Source organism: Oryzias latipes, chromosome 9 (genome assembly GCF_053564925.1).
Source record: "Oryzias latipes strain Hd-rR chromosome 9, Olatipes_Hd-rR_3.1".
Classification (NCBI taxonomy): Eukaryota; Metazoa; Chordata; class Actinopteri; order Beloniformes; family Adrianichthyidae; genus Oryzias; species Oryzias latipes.
Window position 1 is genome coordinate 33,977,533 of NC_136245.1, and position 10,949 is coordinate 33,988,481.

Below are 10,949 nucleotides of genomic sequence, written 5' to 3' on the forward strand. Positions count from 1 at the left end.
CCGCCCACAACTCAGAGGTGAATTTCTAATGACCTCCTGCATTAGAAATTCACCTAAACTAAATACGATCACGACTCAAAAACTCTCACCAACACCCCGGCTGAAATTAGGCTGGGAATTAATTTACCTGGGAAAGACTCAAAAAAACGAAACAAAAACCAACAAAACCAGAATACAAGGACCAAAGCCTCTAACCATTTCAATCAAAGATGATGTGGCCGTATTTAAACCCGAGCTGGACGTCCACAGCCAATCAGGTGCTCCGGACAATTCGGGCTCCAATCTGCAGACGACTATTGGAGGAGAAGAAAAGAAAAGACAGAACCTCCCACTGCAGCAGAAAACCAAAGAAAACAGAAAAACGCTCCAAAAGGACAGACAAAACAATGTTACAGTCGTAGCGCCACAGAAACTATGTCCTACAAAACGAAACCACTGGAAACAGATCAGAGTGGGACTTTGAGGGGAGCGTGTCTCAGTTGTCTTGAGGTGGTCGTACGAGCCTCATGGAAATGGAACGTACCATTGTCGCGCGCGACGTGAATGTATCGTGACGTACTCGTACGGATAATGGAAGTTCCACCCACTTATGACGTCCGGGCAATGCTGTCCAGAAAAAATGCGTCCAGGAGGAAAATGAAGATCCGAGGTGGATTTGGAAAACCGAACGCATACTGTACAGGAAACACGGCAGAGAGGAACTACAGCCAACCAGGATGCAGAACACTCTTTGCTGTAATTAAAACACGCAAAATTGGACTTAAAAATAATCTGTGAAACTGTGTCATAGTGAGGGAGGGAGCCTAACTTTTGTACAAAACCAATTCATGCTATTCCAAGTGTCACTGTCGCTCAACTAGACTTTTTAGGTTTTTCTGAAGTAGGCTTATTGTTTAGCCTGCAAGAAAAAAATTCAGTGGATTGATAAACTTTATTTAAAAGGCTGAACCTTGCAGCAAACTCGTTCATCTCCTCCAGCACAGCGACGCTGCAGAATCCACCTGGTGACAGGATGAAACGGTCCCGGTCCCATAGAAGTCCTGCAACCTCTTGGCTGAACTTCACTCCTCCTCCTCTGTGAACCCAAACACGGACAGATTCACTTCATGCTCTGGGTACCGCCTCAGTTACCGCCGGGCGGCGTGAGGTCACGAATACTCGTGAGGCATTCAGGCGGAGCGGTGACCGCCATGAATCCCAGATCCCAGAAATCCTGGAGAGACAGCGGGAGCAGCAGCTTTAAAGCTGTGCTGATATTAATCAGAGGAACATGCAGACACACCACCAGCAACACCGTCTAGACAGTAAACAGTATCTGCCCCTGGGGGGGGGGCAAGGAATGTGGGCAAACCAGATAGAAAACATTCAGCCCAAAGGTCGACCGCATCAACAAGTCCTTGTCATAAATGGAGAGGATGAAGATACTAAAAAGGACGAGGTGAGCGTGTCCAGGCTTGAAGATGTGGCTTCATCAGAACGATGTCAGAGCTGCCCCAGGCTGCCCCCCACCCCCACCCCGGAGAGCTTTAGTTCTTCATCATCGCCATTGCAGAAGCTCCAAAGTGCTTGATGGAGCTAAACAGGGGGGGGGGGCACAAAGCAAGCATGGAGGGAAATGCGCCTTTTGAAGTCTGAACGCTGCTGCTTAAGCAGATCACGGCGAGGAACGATTGCTGGGCGGGAACAAAAGTTCCTGATGATCCGGGGGATTCTGGGGCTGGATTTGGTGGGAATTCCCGTGCCTGCTGGAACAGTTTACTCTGAAACGGTTTGATCTGTGCTAACAGACAGGTGCTACCATCAATCTAACGTCAGGGAGTTAATGACTCAGGTTTACAGACAGAAAGCTGAGGGACGCGGGGATAGACTTCTGTTTTTCAGAGCTTACTTCTGAAGAGTGCAGGCTCTGGCTCGGTCGGACGCCTGCGCTCAGGTGTCTGGCTGTGACGCGTCGTTATGAGGGATCGACCTGCAAAACACGGTGGTGCGGCCCAGTAAAAGCCTTTTGGTAAATAGTCAAATATCAGACTGATATTTGACTATTTACCAAAAGCCTTTTACTGGGCCGCACGGTGGTGTAGTGGTTGGCGCTCTTTCCTTGGGGCAAAGATGGTCCAAAAACATGCTTCAAAGGTTCTTTAGTCAGTGTTACGCCCCCATTGTGTCTAGGGGCACCGAGGCGGCATAACATAAAAAAAGTAAAGTTTTGGCTAATAATTTAACTGTAACAAAACACCAAACAAATGTCTCCATAAAAATATGTCAAATTTATTTACAAATAAACAACCAACAAGAACTAAAAGTGAAGCTAAAAGGCTTCAGGGTGAACCCAGGCCAAAATAACAAACAAAACCCCAACTAACCGAAACATGTAATCATACCTGTACAAAGGAAAAGGAAAAATAAAGACAAACACTAACCTCCTTAACCTAACAAAAAACAGGAGAAAACATGTACTAAAGAAAATGGCGGTTCACCCCTACAGCTTCACCTAACATAACTATAAACCAAAAGATTAATCAGAGTGGGCACAGACAAAACTACGAAGGACTACGAATACAAAATACAAAAGTGCAACACACAACTAAACAAGAGGTGAAATCAAAATCAAAACCAAAATGGAGAAGAGGGCCAAGCTGCAGTGGAGACTGTTGCAGCAAGGCTCCCTTCCCCCCGACTGGATGTCCAAATGGTGCTTTTAAAGCTGCCTCCACCAGCTTGTCCAAATTGAGGCCACACCTTCATGCACCACACCTGCAAATAATCAGACATACAAACAAAGATCCACAAAACACAGAAGTCCCGCTCTGATAAAGAAATCAGTGACCGGGGCCCCCAAGAGGGTTGTCCCGTCCCGCCCCAGAGCCAGGGAAGGGCCGATCCCAGCCCCAGGTGTAGACGGGAAGCCCATCCAGCGCCGCTGGGCCCCCCCCCCGAGCAGCGCCCCCCGCCAACCCCCCCCAGCACAGGCAAAGGGACCACCCCCCCAAGCCAAGCCAGACCACCACCCCACCCCCCCACCACGCACCCCCACACCCAAGCCCAGAGGACCACGCAGCGCCCCAGGCCGCCCCACCCAGGCGCCGGACCCGACCCCCCGACCAACGGAGCCCCCACCACCCCCGGCCAGGCACCGGAGGCCCCGACCCCCACCCCGGCCCACGGCAGAAGGGCAAGGAGCAGCGACGACCATGCCCCCCCCCACCCCCTAAGTCACGGAGTTAGCTATGGGAGACCAGAGAGACCGAATTCTTTCAAAGTTACTTGAACTTTGGGCTGACATTTTTTCCAAGCTGATATGATCAAGCAGCAGATTTCTGTGTTGACTTATATTTATATTTTTTTTGCTTTTCCAATTTATTAAAATAGTTTTTTTAGCAATGCAAAGAGTTATGAAAATGATAAAGCCTAATCCTCCTTCTACATCGATGGCACTCATGTCACCAAGCACACAAAGTGACGGTGAAGCTGTGATTGAAACCTTAAGCCAGACTGATAGATCGGCACATACCTGCTGCCAGAGAGCCTGGACAGGCGTGCAGAACCATAGTGCATGCATGTAATTGTCGGGTAGATTACTGTCACAGTGCTGACAAGTGTCTGAGTTACTGAGACCCATCTTGAACATCCTCTGTCCAGTGTAGTAAATTCTGTGAAGAGTTTTGAAATGGATTAGCTGCAGATTTGGACTTTTTGTCATTTTAAAGGTGTTTAGACAAAGTTCTGACCAAAAACTTTCATCTGTGCTGATGCTTAAATCCGCATCCCATTTTGTTGTCGGAAGTGAAATATTGTTATCTAAATTGCATAAAAGTTTGTATATTTTGGAGAGAGTTTTATTCATTGAGAAATTGATCAGAGTGGTAACTACATCTGGTAGCTTTAAATCGTTGTCTCTGTATTTAAACTTTTTAGTAATAATTGATTTAAGTTGCTGATATTCCAAGAAGTTATATATTCCATGTTTGTCTTGAAGTTCCTGGGGAGTTATGAATCTTCTAATAATAATTATGTGCTCTAGTTGTTTTATGCCCCCTGCTTGCCAAGCTGGGAAGTGGATAATTTTTTTGTTTATGAGGATGTCTGGGTTGTTCCAGATGGGTGTCATTTTGCACGGTTGAATTGATGATTTTGATATTTTGAGAAATTCCCACCAGGCTGTTAAAGTGGCATTTATATTAATACTTTTGAAACAATCCTGTTTTTTAACTACTTGACTAATAAATGAAAGATCTGACAGGTTGATCTTTCCACATAACGCCTGTTCCAAGTCTAACCATGAGTTGGTTTCTGGATTATTTTTTAACCATTTTAAGATGTATTGTAATCTATTTGCAAGAAAGTATTTGTGGAAATTAGGTAGTTCTAATCCTCCACAGCTTTTTGCAGATTTTAAAGTTTTTAGACTAATTCTTGCAGGTTTATTGTTCCATAGAAAGCTTGATATGGATGAGTCTAATGTTTTGAACCATTTTAATGGCGGTTGTGTGGGAATCATTGAGAAGAGATAATTAACTTTGGGTAAGATTTTCATTTTAACCGTGGCTACCTTGCCCATAAGGGACAAAGGCAGGTTGGTCCAGCGTGTTAGATCGTCCTGTATGTTTTTCAGTAATGGGGTGTAGTTTAGCTGCACCAGTTCTGATATTTTGGGGGAAAAATAAATACCTAGACATTTTATATTGCCTGATTTAACTGGTATTGTGAGTCCTTGCTCCGCATTACTGTTCAGTGGTAATAAAACAGATTTATTCCAATTAATGGAATAGTCTGATATAGAAGAGAATTCATTAATGATTGTTGCCGTTTCATTTACAGAATGTATATTACTTAAAAACAGTAATATGTCATCTGCATAGAGACTGATTTTATGATGGCTGTGTTTGGTTTTAATTCCTTTAATACTCTCATTCTGTCTTATTGCTGCAGCTAGAGGCTCGATAAATATTGCAAAAAGAGAGGAGGAGAGTGGGCAACCCGGTCTAGTTCCTCTTCCAAGAAAAAACCTGTTGGAAGTCTGTTTATTAGTTCTAACTGATGCATTGGGGTTGTGATATAATATTTTGATCCAATTGATGAATGATTCTCCAAACCCAAAATTATGGAGGGCAGCAATGAGGAACTTCCAATTTACTCTATCAAAGGCTTTTTCAGCATCCAGTGATAGTATAGTCATTTCCTGGTTTTTGATGGTGGCAAAGTCTATTATGTTAACGAGTCTGCGGACATTGTCATCCGAGTGTCTGCCTTTGATGAATCCAGTTTGATCAAAGTCAATTATGTGAGGAGTGACTTTTTCTATTCTCTGTGCTAGTGCTTTGCAGATAATTTTTACATCTGCATTAATTAAAGAAATGGGGCGATAGCTTGAAGGACTCGTGGGGTCTTTGTCTGGTTTTAGAAGAAGGATAATGTTGGCAGAGTTCATGTTAGGTGGTAGAGATTGGCTTTCATTGATAAATTTTACCGTTTTATAAAACGTTGGTGCCAGTTGTTCCCAGAATTCCTTATAAAACTCTGCAGGAAAGCCGTCAGGCCCTGGTGCTTTACCATTAGGCATAAGTAACAGAGCTTCATGAAGCTCAGACAACAAGAGCGGAGAGTCTAAATTTGTGATTTGATCTTCGTTTAACTTGGGCAGGTTTATATTGTTGAGAAATGAGTTGATGCTTTGTTCTGATGGATTGATCTGTGGAGTGTATAAGTTTTGATAAAAGTCTTTAAACGCATTATTAATTTTTACCGGGTCATGGGTGACATTCCCTGTTTGGTCCATAATAGAAGTGATTGTTGATTTTTCTTTATTAATTTTAAGCTGATTAGCTAGAAATTTGCCCGATTTATTTGAGTTTTCATATCTTTCCAGTCGAAGCCTTTGTATCTGGAATTGTGTTTGTTTATTGATGATGTCATTTAACTGCAGCTTTAAATTTTTCAGGTCCCCCAGTATGTGTTCCTGTGCAGAAGCAGCATAAGCAGTCTCCAGAGTTTTTATTTTATTTCCTAATTCTAATAAATCTGCTTTCTCCTTGCGTTTTTTATGCGTTGAATAAGAGATGATTTTCCCTCTCATGACTGCTTTTGCTGCTTCCCAAAGAATACTTTGTGATATTTCAGAAGTATCGTTGAATTCTAAGAAGGTTGCCCACTCTTTTTTAAAGAATTCAATAAATTCCTGGTCTTTTAACAGAGACGTATTAAACCTCCAGGTTGAACCCGAGGGTCTGGGTACTTCCCTTGAAATAGTAACAGAAACTGGTGCATGGTCACTGATAATAATTGGATGAATGTTGGAACTTTTAATTTCTTTCAAAAGGGAGTTACTGACTAATAAATAATCTAAACGAGATTGTGAGCGGTGAACTGGAGAAAAAAAGGTGAACCCCTTAGTGCTTGGATGACATGAGCGCCAAGCGTCGCAGAGACCCAGATCATTCATGTACTGCTTTAGAATACTTGCAGACTGCCATGTACGCTGGTTTGCTGCTGTGCTGAGTCTGTCAAGTTCAGGGTCCAAAACAAGGTTGACGTCTCCTCCTATAATGATGGTGGAGTCAGAGTGAACTGAGAGTGAGGTGAAGAATCTGTGAAAGAAGGAAGAGTCGTCAACATTGGGACCATAAATACTCACTATACAAAAGTCCTTATTCTGAATGGATATATTAATGATTACAAATCTGCCTTCTGGGTCAGTAACTGTATCCTTATGAGTAAATGTAACATTTTTATTAATAAAAACTGCAACCCCTCTTTGTTTGGAGTTGAAACTGGCAGAATACATAGCTGGATACTGGGAACAGCACAGGAGATGACCAGCTGATAAAGATAAATGGGTCTCCTGCAGCAGAGCTATATCTGCTTTAAGATCATTCAGGTGATTTAACACTTTCAATCTCTTTGGCCCAGAACCAAGTCCGTGCACATTCCAGCTAACGATGTTAAGACTGTTCATAGCTGTTCTAACCGGGAGAGTGCAAATTCGTCTGTCTTAGAGTGACCGTCGCTGCTGTTCTGAGCGTCAAACTCCAGGCCTGTTTGGCGACTGCCGTTAAAAAGCTGCAGCGGCTCTGCAGGAAGTGTTTGCATTGTGGAGTAACCACAAACAACAACACAACAGTGAAGCAGCAGGCTCACACTCCAGCAGCAGATCTTCCTCATCAGCATCGACCTCAAGAGAACGGAAATCTGGGAATCTGGTCACAGTCAGGAAACCGGGAAACAATGAAGATCACGGCTGCTGGAAAACCAAACGGCACTCACAAGCAACACCTGGGAAAACGCCATAAAACAGTTTCTTAAACAAAAGTCAAAATAAAAAACGGGGGGGGGTTGTAGTATTGTACTTTTTTTATTTCATTTTATCTACTGTCTGTTGTTGGCTGGCTGTGGTCAGAAATGAGCTAAGGCTACAATCCTGTTTATGTACAGTTTCTCTATTCTTAGAGCCCTAAACACAGTTTTTTGTGTCCCTTTATTAAGTAAATACATTTCAAACAAACACCCAAGGGTTTATCATGAGTTCACCTGTTCAGTTCTGACACGCGCACACTCCTTTGCATGAAAATGAGGTTTTCCCCTCAAGACAAACCAAAGGAAAGCGTCAGTGTTTCTTCATTTCATCATCTGGATGCTTGTTTTGCAAAAGGCCTCAACGCTTTAGCATCTGAATTTCTCCAAATCAGGAAATCTCTTCCACCCAGTCCCAGTGTTTATAAAAACACCAGTTTCCAAGAGCCTGCAATGAATTTAGATTTGGTTGGAGCTGCAGTGCATCTCACTGGGTTGGCAGTGAGCCCTTCCACAAGCCTTCTCCACCCCCCCACCCCCAGTTTCCACCGCCAGGGCTGATTGATTTGCTCTTTAATGCTTCCTGGGCACGGCCTGCGACGCACATCGGTGAGGCCGCGCTCTTCTGCGGTGGACTTAAGTGAGGTATCTGCCTTTTCGGCTGCCCGGAGGATGACGAGCTTCGTTATAAAAAGAAATGACTGCAGCGAAAAGTGCGGCTCCGGTGCCGAGCGCCGCTGCAGCTCCGGGGAGCAGGGTGCAGGACCAAAAGGGTGGCACAGAAAGATGAAGTAAGAGCAGAAAATGAAACTTTTTTGGGGAAAAAACTCCTTGGCATGCGGCCCATTTGACTGAAATACATTTTTAAAAGAAAAAAGATTCACAAAATCCAAAACCTTCAAGTTTTTAAGCTGTAATACAAACATAGAAACTGGTGCACACGTGGATGTCAGAACACTTTTCAACAGCTTTTCACAAAAACAGAAACTAAACAGAGACGCTTTGGTTTCCAATCAGGCTGCATGGTGGGACAGTGGTTAGCACTCTGGCCTCAAAGCAAGGAAGCCCATGTTCGAATCCCGGTGGGGTTATTTCTGTGTGGAGTGTGTATGTTCTCCTCCTTCCTGAGGGGGTTTGCTCCGGTTTCCTTCTACAGTGTGTCCCTGCAGCAGACTGGCGACCTGTTCAGAGTCTATCCCACCTTTGCCTAACAGTAGCTGGGATAGGCTCCAGCAACCCAATGACCCTCAAAGGGCCCTGAAAAGTTTAGAAATTAATTGATGGATGGGTTTTTCCATCATAGCAGTCTTTCCGGGACGATGGTTTAAGTTTAACGAACATGTTTGTCATTTCCATGGCAACTGTACCCAGAAGGAGCCGCAGTTCCAGAGGAAACTGCAGGTTGATGCTGTATTGATGAATGAAAATGAAACTTAAAGGGAATAATTAACACAAAAATAAAGAAAGAAAGAAAGAAATGATCAAAGTTGACCATAAATAAAGTGAAAATAGCACAAAAACAAAAATGATGTGTCTTTGAAAAATGCCAAACCAGCGAGCTTCTGCAACAAGGATTCCCCATGGATTTCGATGGAGGCAGAAATCCTGGAAATCCTGTAAAATCTTAAAAACTTCAAGGATTTGAAGGACCAAAAGTCATAGCTGGAAAAAACTGAAAGAGCTGAACATTTGAATAGTTGAATGGATAAAATAGATGAAAAACTGTAGGAGGAGTTAAGCACCAAAAAAATGAGGGAAGAAACTAGAATAAAGAAAGAGAAACAGCAAAACACTGGGTTATACTTTAACCAAAAATTGGTTGCTAGATAAAATGGCATGAATTCGTTAGGTGTGGACCATGAAAGTAGATGTGCAAATTTCTAAAGCCTAAGTCCAGAAAAACATGGCGGCCAGGAGTCCGTCAGCCATCAACACATCCTCAAATTTTATAATATTGGTGGATACGGGCTGCCTGTGGGTGAAAAGGATCAAACCTGTAGGGGGGACACAGGGTACCCACACCTAATATCAAGGTGGTAGACCGCTCTGCAGACCCGTAGAGAGAAAATGTTTTTTCTACGTCCATGCTGCAGTTGACAGATCGTAGTGAACACTTCTACAACACGTCAGGGGAAGTAGGTGAGATGTGCACGACAATGGTACGTTCCATTTTCATGATGTCCCTTAAGGTGGCCGAACGAGGCTCAGGGGAACTGAAAGACACACCTGCGCTCCCCTGAAGATGCAGCCGCTCCTCTCTACAACCCTCCATGGGTCCGGACGACCCACAGAACCCGTACAGGTCACTATGGACCCAGTTCATCTGTTCCAGACTGCTTAGGGACCGCGCAGACCAGCTCTGCCAGGTTGTAGCCTACATGTTCAACCTGAGCCTCAACACGAGGAGGGTCCCTGTGCTGTGGAAAACCTCCTGCGTGGTCCCACTGCCAAAGACCGCACAGGCAAAGGAACCCAACAACTTCAGACCTGTGGCTCTAACGTCTCACCTAATGAAGACCCTAGAGATGGCTGATCCTGAATCACCTCCAGCCCCTAGTGAGCCCAGTGCTTGACCCCCTGCAGTTTGCGTACCAACCGGCCATTGGAGCGGATGACGCTGTCATCTACTTGATGCACAGAACTCTGCTACACCTGGAGGAACCTGGAAATACTGTCAGAGTCACGTTCTTCGACTTCTTCAGCGCCTTCAACACCATTCAACCATCACTGCTCCGGGGAAAGCCGAAAGGAGCTGGGGCTGACAACCAGCTGACCGCATGGATTATTGATCACATCACCAACAGACCACAGTGTGTGAGGCTCCAAGACTGTATGTCTGCTCAGGTGGTCTGCAGCACGGGGGCTCCACTGGGGACTGTGCTCTCTCCTTTGCTTTTCACACTCTACACATGACACAGCCATCGTTGGACGCGTGGCAGAGGGAAACCATCTGGAATATAAAAAGGGGATCAAGGAGTTTGTTGACTGCTGTGAACTCAATCACCTTCACACCAATGTCACCAAAACCAAGGAGATGGTGGTGGACTTCGGGAAAAAGGCTTCTCAGTCTCCCCCAGTGGTCGTTGAGGGACTGGACATTGAGACGGTGGAGGTGTACAGGAACCTGGGTGTTTACATCAACAATGAACTGGACCGGTCAGACAACATAAAGGTCCTGCACAAGAAGGGTCAGAGTTGCCTCCACCTCCTGAGGAGACTGAGGTTCTTTGGTGTGTGTAGGCCACTACTCAGGACCTTCTATGAGACTGTTGTTGCCTCAGCAACTTTCGATGCTGTGGTCTGCTGGTGTGGAGGAATGAATGAAAGGGACAAAAAGAAGCTGGACAAGCTGGTCTAGAGGGCTAACTCTGTCCTGGGCTGTCCCCTGGACTCAGTAGGTGAGAGGAGGATGCTGACCAAGCTGTCCAGCATCCGGAACAACCCCTCCCACCCCCTGTATGTGACGGTTAGGACTATGAGGAGCTCGTTCAGCCAGAGACTGCTGGACCCCCAGTGCAAAAAGGAACGATACCGGAGGTCCTTCATCCCAAAAGCAGTCAGACTATGCAATAACACGGTGAAGGACTGCTGCTGGATTTACCTTATCTTATCTCATCTTCTCTTTTCTCGTCTTCAGTGGTTACGCTTTTGGGTGGAACTGG